The sequence below is a fragment of the Equus caballus genome, chromosome 23 (assembly GCF_041296265.1).
Source record: "Equus caballus isolate H_3958 breed thoroughbred chromosome 23, TB-T2T, whole genome shotgun sequence".
Lineage (NCBI taxonomy): Eukaryota > Metazoa > Chordata > Mammalia > Perissodactyla > Equidae > Equus > Equus caballus.
Genome location: NC_091706.1, coordinates 60,589,176 through 60,611,901, shown reverse-complemented (window position 1 = coordinate 60,611,901; position 22,726 = coordinate 60,589,176). Strand labels below are relative to the sequence as shown.

At 34.4% G+C, this 22,726-nt stretch overlaps 1 long non-coding RNA gene across 1 annotated transcript in view; it reads left to right on the top strand.

Annotated features, from left to right (window-relative positions):
- LOC111770117 (uncharacterized) overlaps window positions 1-22,726 on the top strand; it is a 291,091-nt gene that overhangs the window by 242,492 nt on the left and 25,873 nt on the right. Inside the window, exons 3-4 of the long non-coding RNA XR_002803065.2 lie at window positions 5,427-5,542; window positions 16,344-16,406. This is a non-coding gene — a long non-coding RNA (uncharacterized lncRNA). The remainder of the gene's footprint in view (window positions 1-5,426; window positions 5,543-16,343; window positions 16,407-22,726) is intronic.

Here is a 22,726-nt window from a genome sequence, read left to right as displayed (position 1 = left end):
TATATACTTAAATAATATTTAAATGTAGAAAAAGGGGGGTTATTATAAAACTTGTACTTTGCAAACATTTTTCTTTAGAGTCTTATTTTTTAAGAAGTTCTAGAAATCTCATGAATGAAGAACACAACTTTTTTGCCTACTCTGCAATATTTAAGCAATTATACTTAACTTGAAAAGAGTGGAAAAAATATATTTGAAAGATATAGATATCTAAAGGTTAGCTGAAGCCCACTCTAGCATATAGAATGTTCTCATTCTGCCATTTTCTGACTCTTTAATTTGGACTATAATATTTTGGAGAGATAGTTTCCTCTTTATTGCTGATTTTTGTAGGATTCAAGTGAAACTTAGCGACATCACCACACACCAATTCCTGAACTTTATTTTTAATTAATCTGATTATCACATTAATGGTTTTAGTTGTCCCATAGTGTTCTCCTAAACATTCTCCAGTATAAATATGTGTGTATGTATTTTTGCTTGTTTTGAACAAAAAAGCAAAAAGAGCTTCTCATGTTCAATTTACTAAGGAAATTTTAACGTTGTGTGATTAATATCCAATCGCAAAACTAAACTCTAGATCAGCAAGTTTAAATAAAAGCATGTTTAAGGAAATTTCTTTCCCATTTTGCAGTCTGTTTGTGTCTATTATGTATACATTTATAGGTTTATTAGCATATTTTCTGGAAATCCAAGCCTTTATAATAAAGGATTGAGGTCAGTTTAAAATTAGAATGATTTAAAGTATAGACACTACTTAGCAACTTGCACCTAATTATATGCACAGTAGGGCTATATTGGTATTTATGGAGTTACTGATCTATTGATAAATTCATTGCAGTTTATCAATAGTTTGTATACCCTGGTGTAATCATGCCAGTTAAAATGAGAATATGAACTAAAATTTCTTAATAATTTATATAGTTAGTATCAAATTGTTTTCTGTAGACCTTGGACTGCTTTAGAATTATGACAAATAAAATTGAAAACTGATCATGAAAAAGCACTTAGACTATTTTTCAAAGAAAGTGACCATGTGAGGCATAAAGGAAGAACAGGAAAAGTCTATTAAACTGCGTGCTGGAAATGCTGTAATCACTATAGTTGTTACATTCCCTTATTAATAACATTGTAATAATGTAATAACATTACGTTATTAATAACCATACTGTAGAAGGAATTGTGTCACCCTGAATTTCATGTATTGAAGCCCTAACCCTTAATGTGATGGTATTTGGAGATGGAAGCTTTGAGAGGTAATTAGGTTTAGATGAGGTCATAAGGGTGGGGTCCTCTTGAGGGGATTAGTGATATAAAAAGAGACTCCAGAGAGCTTGCCGTCTCTCTCTCTGTCTCTGCCACGTGAGAAGACAGCAAGAAGGGGACCGTCTGCAACCCAGGAAGAAAACTCCATCAGAAAGCCACCACACTGGCACCTTGATCTTGTACTTCCAGCCTCCAGAACTGTAAGAAAATAAATGCACGTTGTTTCAGCCCCCCAGTCTATGGTATTCTGTTACGACAGCCTGAGCTGACTAAGACAACCATGTTTCGTGAGGCTCCTGTAATTAGAAACAAGCTGACAACACAATTCAGGGAGCTAAGAATATTCTCCCAATGTCAAATTAGTTCAAATGACAAGATTATACACAACCTTTTCTCTTCAACTAAATGGATCTTCAAGTTCTCTCTACTTAATGTTTTTCATGATGTGTTCATAAATATAAAATATCAAAATTATTTTCTTGGTAAAACCTAGCTTGATACATAAGCAATAGGGAAATAAAAACAGATGTGTTTAGGCCACTTAAGACAATACGGTGCCCTATGGAATAACAAAAATGAAGTAGAATGTGTATTGACAGTGTGAATACAATGTAAGGAAAAAAAGAATGTGTATAAAGGTGTAAAAATGAATTCAAATAATCATAGAAATGTAATCTTTATATTTTTTAGGATTCAGTTATTTGAAATACTATACCTAGGGAATATCAAAATTTAGTTTTAATAGCAAATAGTTCTAAGCTGATACAAATATATCTGTCAGAGAAGCTTTCTTCTTAAACATCTCTCAAATATTACTTATTTGGCTGAGCCTTTCTAAATTATGCATGTCTCAAACAAGCTGGCAATGTAAGATGACAATATTACTAACCTTGAAACTTTAGATACAGTTCAAATTTAATTTTAAACTTGGGGTAGAACATTAAAAATAATTTGACTGTGTTGAAACATTAAAGAGTCTGATTTTTAAAGTAACATTTTCAAACATTTTTTAATATTATAAATTGTTTGATCTTGTTCTGCCTCTTGCCCCCAGTCAGGCCATAGGCATTTACATACATACGCTTTTAAAGCCTCCACTTCCTCACTTACAAAACTGAGACACTAACGTGGACTTGAATTTTGAAAAATTTTATGTATGTGTGTAAACACCTCCTAGGTCAAGATATAGAGCAATCCCAACAACTTCAGAGGACTCTCTTGTGCTCCTTCCCTCCACCCAGAAATGTCTAGTATTCTCTCTTCTACGACCATCAATTACTTTTGCCTGTTTTTGAACATCATATAAATGGAATTATACATCACTTTTTTTGCATTTCTTCATTTATCATTATAGATATGAGATTATCTATGTTGTCTGAACCATGTTTTTCTTTTTCTATAACTGAAGGATATTTCATTATATGAATATACCACAATCTATTTTTTCCATTCTCATTTTGATGTAAATTTGAGTTGTTTTCAGGTTTTGGCAATTATCAACGGAATTCTTATTAACACACTTATACATGTCTCTTGAAGTCCAGTGGCACTCATTCCTCTTGGGTATATATTTAAGGGTGCAATTGCTACATCATGAGAAGGTGTATCTTTTCCTTGAATGGTTGAGTGGTTGAACCATTTACACTTCCCCATCATGGAACAAATCACATCTCCAGCTTGACCTAAGTATAGTGAGATTTTAACATATATCTCATTAGCTTTAAAATTACTAAAACCTCCCCAGTATCTTCCAACTAATTATAAAAGTAATACAAAATCAAATACATCCATCTAACTAGAAAGAGGGAGTGGTGATATAAATAAACTTGTTTGTTTTGTTTTCTAGATAGGCAATCTACTGCTTCCACCTTCACTCACAGAGCTCTGCAGTCTCTGATCTAATGTCCTTTCAGATATCACGGGATTCTAGGTCATGCCTTTAAAAACCTAAAGTCTAAATTTTTTGAAGAAGATATCAGAAAACACATATCCTTTAATTTTCTTGACCATACTCTAATTTACAGATGGCTTTTGCTTTGTCCAAGTTCTGAAGACTGTTTTTTTTAACTGAAGTAAAATCTATTATGTTGACAGTTGGTGACGTTAATATCATCCTGCTTTTCAGGAGCTCTTTGTAGGGAAGAGGAGAGGAAGCAACATATACAAATACTCCATTTTACCTGAGTGCATGTTAATTCTATTCCAATATTATTACATCTATGGTTGAGAGTCATGTAATTCAAGCTGCTTAGTTCAAGGATTGCTGAAGGCCACCTAATTCATAAACTCCCCATCCAAGGAGTTTCCAAAAGAAAGAAGACGAACAACATTTTTCTATTGTGTTCTTCTGTCTCAGAATATAGCAAAGAGCTACTTGTTCTTACCCTGTAAAATGTTGACTGCCGTTCCATTTGATGCAAGAGCTAGCCAGAAAAATAAATGCTTCCTCATTATTGTTGCTTCAAATTAAACAAATAAAAAAATCTATTTCTTCAAAGTTTGTATTACTTTCGTTTTCAAAGTTATAAGATTTGTCACATTTTAAAAATAATATTTAGTAATTTTACACTGCTGGACATAGTAATTTTATGCTCTTCTACCTACAGTAATGTGGTAATTTTTCACTACACTAGTAATTCATCGGGAGGTTTAAGCACGTAGTTTTCAATAAAAGGTAGGTATACTTAGAAAAAATTCAGTTCTAAATAAATTCACAAGGCTTCTAACATCAAGAATCAATAATACACTTAGAAATAGAATTTCTTGATAATAAAAGGATTAACATCATCACAAGACACATATTTAAGCAAACCCTTCAAGCATAGTTTGAAATCTTCAGATTTGGACTGTTTCTTGAAAGAGCAGAGATTAGTACCTATGGAGAAACGTAGAAGAGTTGTTGCCTTGATATGTCATAGTACTATGTACATCATATTCTGCTATATCCATAGGATTAAGTTGTATCATGGTGAGCAGTATCTAAACAGATGTAAGAAATGTAAGAAAAAAATAAAGTGAAGAAAGAACTTCATGCATGACTGAGCAGTACCATGACAATTAAAAAACAGAAAAACCCACATCTACAATCACATGTAGAGTGAGTCATTCTGTTTTTTTGATAAATTAGTGGCGTGGGACCTCTCAGTCATGTGTGACATTTTTAGTTCTCTCCACTGTTATCTTTGTATTTGCTATGTCATGTCAACAAGGTATATATTTTTTTACCTATGTGCAAAAGTCAAAACTATGAGAATATCATTTTGTAGTTTCTGTTGCAATATGACATTTTCCATTCTTAAGATTCCCCAGAAGCTATTTGTAAGCAGGCAGCAATGTGGACAGAGAGTAGTCAGACCATCAGTTAGTCTCCACTAAAACATACATGTGACATGAGTTCAGCTATTAACCTTGTCACAACAAAACACAGATGAGTTTTAAATGGATCAGCAAAGCATATCTGGAGTGTTTTAAATGCATTTCAAAGACACTGCCTAATTCTCCTGGCACATATCCTCCTGGAGATAAAAAACGTTAAAGAATTATGGTGCACAATTGAATTTTAGTAACGTAGTGTGTGCTTACAGTTAACCACACACTGCATGATTTAGTCTCCTTTTTCAGGATGGCCTCTTTGTCTTAGCTTCTACAATGACTTCTAGAACAATTACCCCTTAAAGAAGGGAGCTAAAAGAGCATCAAACATGTGAAGACGTTTAAATTGGAAGTTTCACCTAAGCAAATAAAGATTGCGTGGTGAGGTGGTTTAAAGTCATGATATTCATAAGGTAACAGGAGCTTCCAGAAGCTCTCACTATGATCTAGAGCTTAGTGTGTGACTGTGTGAAACAGTAAGACAATCACATGTAAGTAGTCTTCTTTTGGGGCTGCTCTTGGCTATCACAGTTTCTCATGTTTTAGATGACCTTGACAGTTTTGAGGCACACTCATCATATATTTTGTGGAATGTTCCTCAGTTGGGATATACTTAATGTTTTCTGATGATCAGGTAAGGATTTTGTCTTTTGGGAGGAGGACCACAGAGGTAAAGTGCCATTTTCATCACATCATATCTAGGATACATTCTATTGACATAACTGATCATTGTTGACATTAACCTTGACACTGTTGATGTTAACCTGGCTGAGGTCATTTTTTTCCAGGTTTCTCCACTGCAAGGTTACTTTGTTCCTGATTTCTGTCCTCTACTCCTTGGAATGAGGTCGCTATGTGCAGCCCATGTTGAAGAAGTGGAGAGTTAAGCTCCAACACTTTGAAGGTGGGGTATCTGCATAAATTATTTCTAAATCATCTACAAGACGGGATTTGTCTATTCTCCCTTATTCATTTATTCAATTATTTAATTATTTATTAACTCAAATTCTCAATTATTTATTTATTCAATTATTTATTAATATTAGTATGAATAATAAAAATTTATTTTATACTTTGAGTTATAATTCAATAATACTCTAAAATTATTTTGGTTTTGGTCATTGAGAACTCTCAGTTTGCTCCTCTGTTCCTTTGACATATCTCAATCATTGTGGATTTTTTTTCCATTGTGGATTTTTTGTCTTTATTAATTTCTTATTTTGTTGATAATTATTTTGTATTTTGCAACATTGTGTTATTCTATGTTTAAAGCTCACTAAATAATGTTTCACACAAGGTAACTTACTTTCATCCACTTGTTGTGTTTTATCTTGCAGCCCTACCCAGTTTGCTATTTTTTTAAACTTTGTTTTATTGCGGTAAGAAGACAACATGAAATCTAAACTCTTACCAGATGTTTTAGTGTACAATACAGTATTACTTACTATTGCAACAATGTTATACAGCAGATCTCTAGAACTTATTCATCTTGCATAATTAAGACTTTATTCCTGTTGGTTAGCAACTCGCAATTTCCCCCTCCTCCTAGCCTCTGGAAGCCACTGTTTTACTCTCTGATTTTATGAGTTTGATTATTTTAGATAAATCCTATGAGTGGAATCATGCAGTATTTGTCCTTCCATGACTAGCTTATTTCACTTAGCATAAGATATTGAAGTCCATCCATATTGTTGCATATTGCAGGATTTCCATCTTTTTTTAGGCTGAATAATATTCCATCATAGGTATGTACAATATATTCTTTATGTATTCATCTGCCCCTGGACATGTATGTTGTTTCCAGATCTTGGTTACTGTGAAGAGTGTTGCATGAACATTGGAGTACTAACATCTCTTCCAGATCCTAATTTCAATTTTTTTGGATAAATGTCCACAAGTGGGGTCACTAGATCATATGTTAGTTCTATTTTTAATTTTTTTAGGAATCTAGGTGTTGTGTTCCATTGTGGTTGCATCATTTTGCATTTCCACCAACAGTGTACAAGTGTTCCAATTTCTCCACATTGTCATCAACACTTCCTTTTTTCGTTTTTTTGATGATAGCCATCCTAACAGGTACGAGGTGCTAGCTCATCATGGTTTTGATTTACAGTTCCCTGATGATTAATTATGCTAGACATCTTTTCATATGTATGTATTCTTCACGTGTATGTCTTCTTTGCAGAAATGTCTATTCAAGTCTTTAGCCTATTTTTCAATCAGGTTATTAGTTTTTGTTGCTATTGAGTTGTAGGACTTTCTTATACATTTAGGAAATTAACCCCTTATCTGACATATGGTTTGCAAATATTTACTCCCGTTCTGTAGTAGTTGCCTTTTCACTCTGGTTTCTTTCCTTTGCTGAGAAGGAGCTTTATAGTTTGATGTAGTCCCACTTGTCTATTTTTGCTTTTGTTGCTTGTGCTTTTGGTGTTATATCCAAAAAAATCATGGCTAAGGCCAATGTCATCAAGCTGTTTTCCTATGTTTTCTTCTAGGTGTTTTATAGTTTCACATCTTACATTTAAGTTTTTAATCCATTTTGAGTTGATTTTTGTGTATGGTGTAGATGAGTCCTATTTCATTCTCTTGCATGTGGATATCCAGTTTTCTCAACACAATTTGCTGAAAAGACTATTCTTTCACCATTGAGTATTCTTGGCACCCCTGTCAAAAATCAGTTGCCCATAAATACTTGGGCTTATTTCTGACTGGGCTCTCTATTCTATTTCATTGGTCTATGTGTCTGTTTTTATGCCAGTACCATACTGTTTAATTACTATAACTTTGTAATATATTTTTAAAAAACAATGTGTGATTCCTTCAGCTTGTTCTTCTTCCTGAAGATTGATTTTATGGTTTGGGGTCTTTTCTGCTTCCACATGAATTTTAATATTTTTTTTTCTATTTCAGTAAAAAGCTGTGAGAGTTCACCATTGTGGATTATCTTTAAAATAATTTATTTACTTTCTGGCAGTACAAAATGTTCCTGACTTTTTTGTGTAATTTCTGCACCCTCCTAGAATTGGCCATTTCTCCAAGGAACCATGGTTCCTTTTATGGGAGTATCTTAGAAACCAAGATCTCAGTGATAAATGTGCTTGTTTCTCCTGGGCTGGTCTTGCTTCTAGGTCTTCTCACTGACAGAGCAGGGAAATATATGTGTGTTTACTAACCTGCATATACACTTGTATCTATAATTGTTTCTATGCGTAATTATTCAGCTACACATGAATTCACACCTATGTCTTCAACTCTAATCCATTACCACATGAATAATTCTAGTCTCTTCTCCTTGCTTGTCTATAACCTCTCACTCTAATGATGAGAACTTGGCTCCCACCATCTGCCATTCCTTTCTTTGATTTTTTAAATCTGGTATGCATATATATTGTGTCAGCATTGTTAATCTATACTCCAATGGGAAAAATTTATTTACTAGAGTACAGTGCGTATGTGCTGTTTATATTTCCTTTAGTGTCACAGGTGCCACCCATTTTCAAAGTTACTTAGGTCAGTACCTTTTTCTCTACCCTCTGCAGTGAGGTTCTTTCATAGATTTGTAACACAGTTAGGTTGTTTTGTCACATTATACATTCCATCCCAGGATTTCCCCAATCTGTTAATTTGCATACATTAAGGTTCACTTTTTTCTCTTAAGTTCTATGTGTTTTGACAAATTCATAGTGTAACACAGCTGCCATTACAATAGCAACAGAAAATTTTCATCACCCTCAAATATCAGCTGTGCTTTGTCTATTCAAACATCCTCCCTCCACTCCAGCTGCTGGCAACCACTGAATGTTTTTAATATCTCTATATTTTTGCCTTTTCCTAAATTTAATATTAATGGAATTATACATTTTGTAGCCTTTTCAGATTGACTTCTTTCAAATAGCAAAATACATTAAAATTTTATCCATATTTTTTCATGTCATATTAGCTCATTTCCTTTTTGTTTTTTAAGACTATGTTTTTAGAGCAGCTTTTCGTTCACAATAAAATCGAAGATAAAGAGATATTTTATATACCCATGGCTCCCACACCTGCATAGCCTCCCCTATTATCAACATCATTCACCAGAATAGTACTGTTTTTTCTTTTACCAAGGATTAACTTGCACTGACACATCATAGCCCCCCCAAATCCATAGTTTACCCTAAGAGTTTACTCTTTGTGTTGTAATTCTACGGGCTTGGACAAACGTATAGTGAAGTATATCCACCATTATAATATCATACAGAGTATTTTCCCTGTTCTAAAAGTCCTCTGTGCTCCATCTATTCATCCTTTCCTCCCTCAACCCCTGGTAAACACTGATCTTTGTACTGTCTTCACAGTTTTGCCTTTTTCTAGAATGTCATATGGTTGGAATCATACAGTATGTAGCCTTTTCAGATTGGCTTCTCTTGCTTAGTAATATGCATTTAAGCTTCCTCAATGTCTTTTCATGGCTTGATAGCTCATTACTTTTTACTGCTGAATAATACTCCGTTGTCTAGATGGACAACAGTTTATCCATTCACCTACTGAAGGACATCTTTGTTGCTTCCAAGTTTTGGCAGTTGTGAATAAAGCTACTATAAACATCCTTGTGCATATTTTGCGTGGACATAAGTTTTCAACTCCTTTGGGCAACTACTAAGGAGTGTGGTTGCTGGATTGTATAGTAAGAGTATGCTGAGTTTTGTAAGAAACCATCACTTGTCTTCCAAAGTGGCTAGACCATTTTACCTTCCCACCAGCAATGAATGAATGAAAGTTCCTCTTGCTCCATATCCCTGCTAGCATTTGGTTTTGTCAGTGTTCTAGATTTTGGCTATTCTAATAAGAGTATAGTAGTATATCATTGATGTTTTAGTTTGCATTTCCATGATGACATATGATATGGAGCATCTTTTCATATACTTATTTGCCATCTGTAGATCTTCTTTGGTGAGGTGTCTCTTAGGATCATTGATCTGTTTATTAATCAGGTTGTTTGTTTTCTTATTGTTGAGTTTTAAGAATTCTTCGTATATTTTCAATAACTGCCCTTTATCAGATGTATCTTTTGCAAATAATTTTTTCCAATCTGTGGCTTATCTTTTAATTCTCTTGACATTGTCTTTTTCTCTAATATGTTTATTTAATGCTATAAATTTCCCTCTAAGCACTGCTTTCTCTGCATCCCACACATTTTGATAAGTTGTATTTTTATTTCATTTAGTTAAAAATATTTTTAAATTTACCTTGAGATTTCCTCTTTGATCCATGTGTTATTTAGAAGTGTGTTATTCAATCTCCACATTTTTGGGACTTTTCCAGTAATCTTCCTGTTATTGATTTCTATTTAATTCCATTGCAGTGTGAGAGCAGATATCATATGATTTCTATTCTTTTAAATTTGTTAAGGTGTGGTTTATGGCCCAGACTATTCTCTGTCTTGGTGAAATTTCCCTGTGATCTTGAGAAGCATGTATATTCTGCTTTCGTTAAATGAATTTGTTTATAGATGTCAATTATATTCAGTTGATTAATAGTGTTACTGAGTTCGATTATGTCCTTACTGATTTTTTGCCTGCTGGATCTGTCCATTTCTGATAGAGAGGTGTTGAATTATGATAGTGGAGTAATCTGTTTGCAATTCTGTTGATTTTTGCTTCACATAGTTTGACACTCTAAGTGACTACATGTTAAGAATTGTTACATCTTCTTGGATAATTGACTCCTTTATCATTATGTAATGCCCCTCTTTATCACTCAAAATTTTCCATGCTTTGGAGTTGGCTCTGACTGAAATTAATATAGCCACCCCTGCTTTCTTTTGATTTTTAGTACCATGGTATATTTTTCTCCATCCATTTACTTTTAATCTATGTGTGTCTTTATGTTTAAAGTGAATTTTTGTAGACAACTATAGTTGGGTCTTGTTTTTATTGAGTCTCACATTCTCTGTCTTTTAATTGGTACATTTAGACTACTGATGTTCAAAATGATTATTCATATGCTTGGATTAATATCTACTGTATTACTGTTTTCTATTTGTTGCCCTCAACTTGTTGTTTCCAGTACAAGACCTTATGTCATAAACTCTGCCAAATCTCAACCTCTTCCCCTTCCTACAACACCCATCTTGAACTGATTCAGTCCAACTCCTAAAACACTATAAACATCCTCCTCTGTATTCCTCCTCCTTAGACACTACTAAAACTCTCTCAAGTCGCGCTCCTTCTGACTGTGGGAGGACTAGTGGCCCTATCTTTGATTTTTCAGCACATTTTGAGGAGTCACTAGTCAACACTGGTGTGGTCCATTGGGGATGTAACCTTTCTGGGCTTTCAAGAGTCAAAAGATAATATCAAGTTTACCCCCCTTGGGGCTGTTATTAAAGCATAAAGTCTGCTCTTAACTCATTTCTAAGTCCTGATCTCACTAAAACTCAATATCTATTAAATATCTGAGAGAGAGGAAAACAATATATGTGTAGAGGTTTTCTACAACTGTGTGTTCTGACTATTCCCCTAATGCGGACTCAAAACTAAGCAAGACAAACCTATAGCAGCTCTTGGCTTGAGTCCATTGATTGTCCTTATAGCAGGTTGACCTGCTTTACTTTGAATTATTCTTTGTTGTTAACTTATTGACTGAGATATGAATTTTTAATAAAATACAGCCCTTTGAAACTCATCATTGTACACTGCATGATGTTGTTTACCATATTACAATATTTTTCTTATAAGGATGAGTACATGAAATAGCTCTCTGCCTCAGTTCTAGCATAAATCTCAATTCTCAGGAGTAATTGCTGTTTTGTTTTTGTGTGTATGTGTGTGAGGAAGATTGCCGCTGAGCTAGCATATGTGCCAATCTTCCTCTATTTCTGTGTGGAATGCTGTCACAGCGAGGCTTAGTGAGTGGTGCTAGGTCCACACCCAAGATCTGAAACTGTGAACCCTGGGCCACCGAAGTGGAGTGCGTGAACTTAATCGTGATGCCACTGGGTTGGCCCCTCAATTCTCAAGAGTAATTGCTTTGATTTCTATTGTATGGATGCAGAATTGCATAGTTGAATTTTTTTTCTTTACACTGGTAGACTAATATGTCTTCCACGAATAGTAAATAAAAAGGATTTCATACTCTGAATTTTGTGCTATAATCATACTCTCGATTTTACCTTACTTTCGAGCCTGAGTTTTGCATTCTCTATTTTAATCTATAATTTAATATAGATTAAATTACTTGGCTATACTACATATATTTGTTGTACTTCACTGCTTCATACTTCTTCATGATATGAGTCTACACACTCCCAGGAATGGCTAACTCTATTTGCCTCCACCTCCCTCCTGCCGTGAATAACACTGTTCCCTCAACATCCTTGCACACTTCCCCGTATGGAACAGTGTACAGTTTTCTTTCTGCTATGTACCCCAATGTGGTGTTGTTGGTTGATAGTGTATTAAGATACTTCAGTTGATGAACTAAGCAGTGTTAGTTTCTCCTCCTGAGTAGTTGCCATCAGTAGGGTGTGTGAGCATTTATATTCTACATCATCATCAATACTTGGTTTTATATATTTCCTAAGTTTTAATAATCTAATGAGTATAAAATTACAGCTAATTTTTCTTTCAGTTTGTATTTCTCTCATTATTAAAGAATTTGATCATCTCTTTGTTAGTTTTGGAGATTCCTTCTTTGTAAACTACTTGTTTACACATTGTGCTCATTTATCTATGGAGGTTACTGTCCTGTTCTTGTTGATTTGTATAAGTCACCTGCATATTATAGATAGTAATACGTCTCTCTTGTTGACATTGCACATTGCAAGTATATTCTCTCTTTCTGTAACCTGCTTAATTTTGTCCATAGTATTCTTCGTTATAGAAAATGTGAAAAAAGTCACTCCTCATTTTTGGTCATTGATATAAGTTCCTATATTGTTTTGTATTAATCTGTTAACTGTACTTTTCACATACAGTTTATGTTGTAGAGCCCACATTTGCATATGAGATCCTGTTTTATATATTTTTTTATGTAATGATTCAATATCCCAATATTCTCTTCTAGAGAACTCACTTTCCTGTTAATTTATAGGGTCAATTTCTTTTTTTAATTAAACCTTCATGCATACCTAGGTCTATTCCTAAAGTTTTTACTATTTTCTGGTGTCTTTTTTCCTGTGCTTGTTCCTTTTCAACACTATTGTTACGTCTATGGCTTTGTAGCCCATCTTGATATCTGGTGAGCAAGCCAACTACCATCTGACCACGTAATTTCATTTTATATTCTCTTTTTAAGGCTGACTTAGTTATTTGTCTTCCTTTATGTCTTGATAAAAATATGCTAGGTATTTTACTAATGCTAAGGTTTATTTTAGTTACTAATGTGAATAACTGCCTATATATATTTTTTCAATATCACCATTATCAAATCTCTGTTTAAGCTTGTGTGTGAGTGTGACTACATATATATACACACACACATATATACAGTGCTATGTATATGTGCATATACATATTATATACATATACATATATGCATATATTTAGTGTTATTATATCATAGCAGAAAGGATGGCATCACTCTATAATGTTATAATCTAGCCGATTTGGAGGAGACAGTGAAGATTGAATGTCCCGGTGTAGTTTGTTTTTCAGTCCTTATTTTGTTTAATACTTTATCTTAGCATGTCTTTTGCTCACCTCTTCTGTGCATAGATCAGCACTAGTGGTCCACCGCAGTAAGAGAAGGCGATGATTGTCACAGAGCACTGGATAGCAGAAAGACAAGAACAAGATCTACAGAGTTTTCTTCAGACTCTCACTGCTCCCCTTTGGCTGCTGTCTGCTCCAGGCTAAAGCTTCTAACTCACCCCATATACTAGGGAGATATAGCATTCAGTCTTCTGAGAATCTTCTCAAAACTTTTCCCTACCTTTATTAAGATATAATTGACATATAACAACGTATAAGTTTAAGGTGTAAAACATGTTGATTTAATACACTTACATATTGCAATATGATTATCATGGTAATGTCAGCTAACACTTCCATCACATCACTTAATTATCATTTCTTTTTTGTGGTGGGAACATTTAAGATCTACTCTCTTAGTAATTTTCAAGTATACAACCAAATACTGTTAACTATAATCACAATGGCATGCATTAGACCCCCAGAACTTCTTCATCTTCTAACCGGAAATTTGTACCCCATGACTAACATCTTCCCAATTCCTTCATGCCCAGCCCCTAACAACCACCACTCCACTCTCTGTCTCTTATGAATTCAGCTCTTTCATACAGAAGTTGCCCTTCTCTATTTGATTTACTTCATTTAGCATAATGCCCTCAAGTCCATCCATGTTGTCACAAATGGCAGGATTTCCTTCTATATCATGGCTGGATACTATTCCATTGTACACGTATATATACTACATCTTTTTTATCCATTTATCTGTTGACAGACACTTAGGTGTTTGTTTATCTTGGCTGATCCAGCAATATCACTTGTGAACATATATCCAAAGGAAATGAAAAGGAAGTAGAAAAGATATCCGCGCTCTCATGTCTATTGCAGCATTATTTACAATAGTCAAATCTTTTGTTACATGTTTCTTTATGGTTTTTTTAATTTGTCTTTTTGTTTTCGTTTGGTTCATTTTGGTTTGTGTTGATTTGGTTATTTCCTGAAATCATTGTATAACTTTTAATTCTATAGTTTGCCCATGATTGAAATATTTAGGTTATCATTCCTTGCTCATGGTGTCTTGCCAGGCTTCACCTGTTTTTACAGAACAAAATAATCAATTAATTACTGTGGTATTGACCATCAGCCATTTCATCAGGCTTCAGATCATTTATCTGAACAATTTATTTTTTTATTTTATTTTTGTGTCTTCATATATAAATCATTCATATTTTCTAACAAATGACTTCTTTGTGTTTCCTGTTTCTTAAAGAGGAGCACGTGATTTTTAACTGTTTATTTTGCTCAAATGTCCCATGTTCAAATCCCATTTGTTTTCTTCTCTCATGTAGTAAAAGAGAAAGGTCAGTAATTCCATAAAGAAGATAATGGAGCCTAAATACTAAAACTATGACTTCCAAGAGTTAAAGCTAATTTAATTTTCTTCCATCTATAAAGAATGTATTTCATGTCAAAAAAAGCTGTAAGTAGTCAGAGGGTCAGCTGTGTTGATATTGTGTTCAGAGATGTCAGTGAAACAACAGACCGAGATGGATTGTTCTTTGTCTTCTCATTTTTCTCAACAAAGATTCAAAGTTAAAAAGATCTCTGTAATTCTAAACAGATAAAACTTCCCAGCGACACTTGCCTTACCAGGAAAAGAACAAAAAGATTTGATTGAAACATAGGAAAACTTCTTTTCTTTGCATATATATCTATAAAGCTGACATTCTGACAGACAATTAATTTTCATCTGCATATGGCAACTGAGTGTGCTTCTCAGAGATTTTCAGAAGGAAGTTATAGTAATGTGAACTTCATGTAATTGGCACATGAAAATACTGCTTTTTCTCCTATCATAAAATAAGACAACTCTGTATCTACAATCATATAAGTTTATGAATTTTCATTTTCAAATAAATGAGTCTTTATCTAGGAAAGCTCGAATTTTTTTAGAAAAATGTTAAGAAGTGAAAATGAATAAAATGCCTTCTTATCAAGATGTGAGTTACCTGGCTCTAGAGGCTGGGACTATCTCAAGAAATATAACTGATCTCAGATAATATACATATAGTCTATCTCACATTTTGCCATTATAGACTGAATAGTTCATGAAATAAGTAAGTATTTGTTGATGTTTTGTGGTTGTAAAATATGTTACAGTTTCTTTACATACATACTCTGCATTGATATTTTCCCTGTGTATTCCCAATAAAGTCTAGATATCTGTATATTATCAATTTAAGTTCTATATTTCAAAACGGTTGATTTATTATCATTTGGAGTTTGTTCTTACGGTTAGGCTGTCAGCTGAACTGTGCAGAAGAAAACACTGTGACCTGCCTGTGAGTGATGGCTCAGTTAGTGGAAGTCAATCAGACAATGAAAAGAGCAAGAGCATAGCTATTACAGAGGTACGGATAGTGGCAGCACCAAAGACTGTGAGAGTCCTTGTTGGGACGTACAAGAGATATTAGAGTGTATAATCAGCCTCAAGCTGGAGTGAGGCTGGTGAAGCCCATGGATACAGAGGACTTCATGTCTACCTCTCAGTGTGAAGTTGGCTCCTACAAATTAATAGGGCAAAGGGAATGTTAAGTTTGCCAAGACATGGAAATGTTGATTTACAAGTCAACACACAATAGGAGCTATATAGGTAGTGTGAAGAAAAAAAAGATATGAGGGCTTTATCAGTAGTAAGCATGAAAATTTTCATAGAAAACATGCACTTTGAAGGATTAATGGAGTTTTGGCAGGTGGAGATAGAAAGGAGATAATATAGTGGTGGCTGTTGTTATTGCCTCCTCAACATCCATTCAACCTTAGCATCAGCCTAAGTCAATCATGATTTTCAGTACCCCTTATTAATAAATGGATTAGAAAAGGCAATTAGTCTCAGTTATGGCTAGAAATAAGAGAAGGGAATCTACTTGTGGGTTGGGGTCAAAGCTGGTTTTGAGTAAAGCTACTTGTTTCTAATAAAAATCATAGGAACAGCTAGTTCATCACTTTAACTTTGAACAATTCCATTCCCAGGTGTGGTGCCAAGGACTATTGAAGCTCTCTCACTACCAGCCTAAAGATAAGGCCAATACCAAGGTATGTTGAGTGGAAATGTAGACGTCATTGCGTAGCCATTTCAGACAATTCTGGGGCTCAAACCACCTTTGGAATTATTATGCATGAGACTTTATGAGGAAACATCTGAGATGTCATTAAATTTAGATAATCAATGGAATATTGGTTCTATCATAAGATAGAAATATCTATGATTGGAAATGCTGGTTCTGAAAGTAAGCCAGGGATAATACCACAAATTTGGGATCTACATTCTTACGGGTAAGTATAGGGATTGAAATATTTCCAAGGTAGTATTTAGAGAGAAAAAGGCAATACAAAAAAGAATGGGTAATGCCTACGTTTATCAGCTAGGAGGTAAAAAAGCATTCCCACAAAAAGAAAGTTAGGAGTGATGAGAAGAGAACCAGAATTTTCCACTGTTGCAGAAACAAGGAAGAAAAGTATTAACAGAGGTATGGCACTGCCAAAAGTATCCAAAGAATGAGATGGACAAAATAGTGATAGGTTTTTTCCTAGGGGATATTGGGGACCTTTGCAAGAACTTTAAACTTCTCCTCCAACATGTTCTTATGGAGCAATTCAAGGAAGATAAACATGTTAGGAGACACATAATGAACATATGAACATCTAGGACATTTTTTTTTTTTGTCTTCTAAGGAGATCATGGCCATTGTATTCTAAATCCATGAAGAGCTCTTTCCAGTGTCGTGTCTTAAAGAGCAGAGAACATATTACATGTCTATTCTTAGGTCAGGAGGCAATAGAAATGACTGTTGACCTGTTCAAAGGATGTTCGCTGTTTCTCACTCAACGCTTCTTTCTGCATTTAGATTTCCCTTCCGTCATCACAAGAGTAGGTAACGACTTTCACTGCTGGGAGCATCAGCGTGTATTTTACCTTAGCAGATGGCTGCTGTCGAGGCAGATTGAGATCTGTAATGTGTGCTTGTTTTAACATGTTATTTTCCTTTTAATGGTACACAAGGAACCTACTAAACAAAAATCCCCTCAAGCTAAACTGTAGTGTGTATGTGTGTGTGTTTTCCTTAAGATTTTCTGCTGCCACGAACTCCCGATATGAATTCTATGTGAGCTCTGTCTGACACCACAAATAAGTTGGTTAAGGGAAAATGAGAAGCAAGAAAGAGTGAAGGAAGGAGATAGAGGACAACAGCTTTCTTAACAGTCCTCCAGCATATTTAGTAGGTAGGAAAATCAGGCTCATACATGCATGGGTGGAAATGCAGAAAAAGTAAATGAAGAAGAAATGATGGAGTTATGTCTCTAGCTATCGAAGCCTTCCTGTGTTGCCTAGCACTCAAAGCAGTTATGAGAATGTTTAGATCATTAATAGCATAGGATCCTTCGGTTAAAGGAGACTGTAGAGCCAAACTACGTTAAAGCTAGAGCTATTGTCCCATTTCTTTGCTTATTACAATGTGAAAATGTGTCCCAGAACCGAAGGGAAAATGTTTAAGACATATATGTCATTTTCTAGTCCAATTCAAGGTTTATACTTGAAGATACAAAGAAATCAATCTTCTCAGAAAAGGAAAGGATATAAGGAATTTTACTAATACCTAATTGAGATATTATTTAAATAAGGATCAAGATTTCAAAGGTGAAAAAAAACTAAGAGATATTTTTCTAATTTGACAGCTGGGCAAACAAGAGTGGAATACTCATGGACTGAGCTTCTAGTCGGACCTTAGTTTAGTCCTAACTCTATTATGTGATGTGTACCTTGGGAAAATAAGTTAAACTCTTCAAATTTTGTTTCTTCAGCTGTAAATTTGAGGTAGAATAACATGCTTCACAGAGTTGTAATCAGTAAATGAAGCGAAATGACCGCTAAGAACCTGAGTACTCAGCATTGAATAGATACTCTATAACCATTAGTTTTTTTCCTTTCCCAGGTATCATCAAATGGTTAGTAGTTAAATCAATTCCACGTTCTTGCCCTTAAATTTTCAGACTGCTTCTAAATGAAAAAGAAAATGTTAATGTCCTGATGTCTGAGGCCCTTCCAATTTAGGAATAATAACCTCAGAGTTACCACACTTGAATTTGAAATTGTTTTTAAATTTACAAACAAATAAAATCAAGAGACCCTGTTCAAATTAGGTTTCACTTTCCCCTTATCTTTTATGTCTACTACAGTGGTAGATATTACCAGCACCACACTGTGCCCTCTTCTGAAATCTCTGAGCTAGTATATGAAAGACTCCTTCATCTGTAGAGAACACAAGAAAGAGACTGCTTACAACCAAATACCGTCCTCTCCAGGCATGTACTAGTGACTGGCAGAAGGGATGAAAAGATGTCTGGGCACCCCATCTCCTTTTTCCTTTCAATTTTTCCTGAATTGCAAATTGAAGATTCATCTTGATATCCAATTTGAACATTATTTTAATGTATTTAGTGACTTGATAAATAGAGCTCTCCCCAGTTAAATGGTCTCAGTAATGCTATCTCACCTTCTCTCGCTCTCTGTCTGAAAATATAGAGGGATGGAGGGAGTGAGGGAGGGACGGATGGATAGTTAGATGGATAGCAAACAAGTTACTTGCCAAAGAGAACTTGTTGTGAGTTTTTATTGGGGGAAAAAATAATCCAGGATTGTTTATTCTGCTCACTCTATATTCAAGGGAGGAATTATAATATGACCTTGTCAAAGGAGTTGCAAACTTTATGTTTATTTTATGGCAGTTTTCTTTTTAAATATAAAAGATCTCAAAATGTAAATTTCAGTAAATTTTTTGAGGACCAAGACATATTCATAGTCTACTTTGTATTGCCTGTTCCCAGTACAGGGACTGACATACAGTTCAAATTCAGTCAACCATTGAACAGACCTAAAGAACAGATTTGTATAAATAATCATACTAAGCACATTGACATGGTGGGAAGTAATTTAAAATAAAGTTTTCTTAAATAAATTGTACTTTTATATTGCAACCCAAAATAAAAGCTCATTTATGCTAAGGATATTTGAGGAAATGAATCATTTTTCTGGGTCATGAAGCAAACCAGCTGTATTTTGTTGGATTGATAGTATTATAGACAGCTTTTATGGTTTTAATTTCTTAAAGAACAATATATTTTCAATTCTGCTCCTGAGACATTTGTCAAATGATAAAGGTTCAACTACTTCAAGTGTTCATGAAACCATTTTCCCTTAATTTTATAGAGATCTTTAAACAGGGGTCATAAACTCAAATGCTACCAGATGCCAGGCACATAATAAAGAAATGAAATAATTGGATTTAAGGTAACTGGGAGTAGGTGGAATTGTGAGGAACTGAAATCCATACGCTTATTATAAAGACATTTTTAATAATTTATAACAGTATACACACAAAAAGGCCAGTAGAACAAATTCTTCAAGCAATCTGCCTCCTAGTTTTCAACCTCTTTTTTAAGAACTAATTTTCAACATAGTAAACACTTGTCTCATGTTCAGTTATTCCATGATTTTTCTTCAGTTTGTTTTTCGTCAGCTAAATTAAAATGAATTTAATATTTTATAAAAAGTATATAATAGTTTTATTTCACTTTCCTAAATGTTTCCTATCTAAATTATTTTTTTAATCAATTGTTAATATCCATAGATGGCTAAGAGAGATGCTTTCTAAAGGTTAATCATGCATATTTCTGAGCGGGAGATTAAAGATATTTTCTACTTATTTCTTCACATTTTTCTAAAGTGATTAATTTTTGTAATATACACATTTACTTATTTATACATCACGTATTTATTATTTATTTACTATTTGTCAGTGTTCCAGTCACTGTGGACACAGTGGTAAGCATAGCATATAAAAGTTTCTGCCTCTCTGAAACTTGCATTCTAGTATTGGGAGACTTAAGAAAAATAACGCTAAGAAGGAAAATTCAGTTTGTCAATTAGAGATCATTACTATGAGGAGAAATAAAGTAAGGTGGATGTAGGGAATACGAGAATTTGAGAGAACAAAATTTTAATTACTTGGTATATTAAGCAAGGTCTGGTCAAGAAACACAACCATATTAGTTATTATAACACAGAGATAATTTACTATAAAGAATTGTTAACTAGGTATTGAAGATGTTAAAGGGTAAAAAAGAAACGCTAAGATATTACAGCAAGAGAAACTGCTGGAACAGCTCTGCCCCCAGGGCTATGAGGACAAGGAGAAGAAATAGGAATTATGGAAACTTAGATGCTTTTAGGAAGGAGGCCAGAAAGCTGGAACTTGGTTGTATGAGAATGAGATGATACTCCCTTAGTACTGGTGTCTCTGAGATTGGAGATTGGTCCCCACGAGCCTGGCAATCAGACCTTGGAGGAGGAGGTGTCCCTGCGAGTGTGTATCGGATCTGGTTGTGTGCGTATTGGGAAAACTGCAAGCTAGAATGAATTGCCGCTTCTGGACAAACTTTCACATGGGACTGAGGAGGCGTTGCTGTGGTGAAACTAATAGACTAGGAAGCATAAAGAGGAACTGGGAGCAAAAGCAGATGCAGCCAGGAAGCAGGAAAAGCACGGGCCTGCTCCTTCCTCCTGAGTGCACTCCTGACTGCTCCGCTGCCTCCTATTGGTAGAGACCGACAGAGCCAGCGGGCAAAGAAGAAACACGCTTTGCGGGCTTGTCTTAGTCTGCATTCACAGAGTGTAGAAAATGTGGACGTGAAGTTGAGAAATACTACCCTAATATGCCCCCAATTTTTCATTTTAGCTTTTAAAGTGTTTTTGGCTTAGTGCATGTAGGTGCTCTTATAAGCTATTAATGAATTAAACAGATAAGAGGAAAGGCAGAGGGGTGTCAGCTGGGTCAGTCTACAGATTCTACCTTGGCTGATTGTCTTAAGAATATCCTTCTTCTTATATCGATTTGCTCCCCCCTCGGCATATGCAGGGTGGATATTGAGAGTATGTAAATGATACACTGATACACATTATTTATTTTCCACTCTGAAAGGAACTTCTCTAAACTCTCTCTCAGTTAGGAGGCCCGAGGGTAGACAGCATATATGGTCATGCCTAACTGGTGAATTAAGTCTATAAAATGCTATGTCCTGCCTTTCCAATGGTCTGGCCAGGTATCCAGGAGTCACTGCTACAATCTGAGTCACCCTGGATTTGTGTTTTGAAATAAATCAGTTGATGTGTAGAAAATTCCTACATTGCTTAAAATATGAAGCAGTGTATGCAGTTTACCTCATTCCTTTCTATCTAGGCTTTATAGAATTTGGCAACCGTACTTCATAGATTTTTGCATTTGTCTAGAATCAGTAAAAATTGTTTCTTCTTTCTAATTTTGGGGTGTGTGTTCACGGAGTTGAATAAAAAATTTATTCCACCTCTTTTATCTGGCTATGCAACTCTTTGCACATCAACAAAAGTATGTATTTTTGGAAAGAAATGAGAAAAGGTAGTGAGAGAAAGTAGGAATGAGGAGAAAGGACCATGTAGAGGAAAGAAAGAGAAAAGGAAAGATGGAGAAATAGATGATGGGAGCAAAGAAACAAAGATGGAAGTGAAGGAAGGAAGAAAGGCAAAGAGAGAGGGAGGGAAGGAAAGAGAGAGAAAGGGATAAAGGGAGTGGGGGGTGGGGGAAGAAATTGTGTTTCTCTCAGGATGATGTAGTAATGTTTTGATGAATCTGGAACTCAGTGAAACGTACCAGTTGTGATGTGTAAGATATCTAAAGTATATAAAACGAGATAATATACTTATTATTCCTTCCTGAAAAAGCTGTAAAATATTTGGTTGTATTATTTCCTTCCTGAAATAGCTACAAAATATTCAACTCGCTAAACAACAGATCCTAAAATGTATTTTTTTAATCTAAGCATAGCTGCATTAATAAAACAAGTTGTATTTAATTTAGCAATTGATCTGTCTTTCCTGATTCATTTCCCACTTACCTTGGTTCAGAGAGAGGCTACCTAAGGATGTTCTTAGTCATAGAATATGAATATGAAGATCTTGGTTGAAAAAGTTGACAATTAGAAATCTGAGACTTTTTTGAAAAAAATTATTGAACATCTTTGCTACTCACATCAAAATGAAATAAAATATATGCTTATAATTCAAGAACATATATTATAGCAAATGGTAAGATATGTAATTTAAGTCTACCTGGTCTTTTTTTTTTTTTTTTTTAATGTCTGAGGGGGACAATTTTACACAGTAAGAAATAGTTTCTGTTACTTTTTTAAAATTAATATTTCAATTATTATACTTAAATTTCAATTCAATTTTTCTTGAGTCTTTGTTTATTTTAATCTAATGATTACCTATAAAATGAGATTAGTCATTTTACTCGGTTTCAGTTTTTGTTTGACTAACTTAT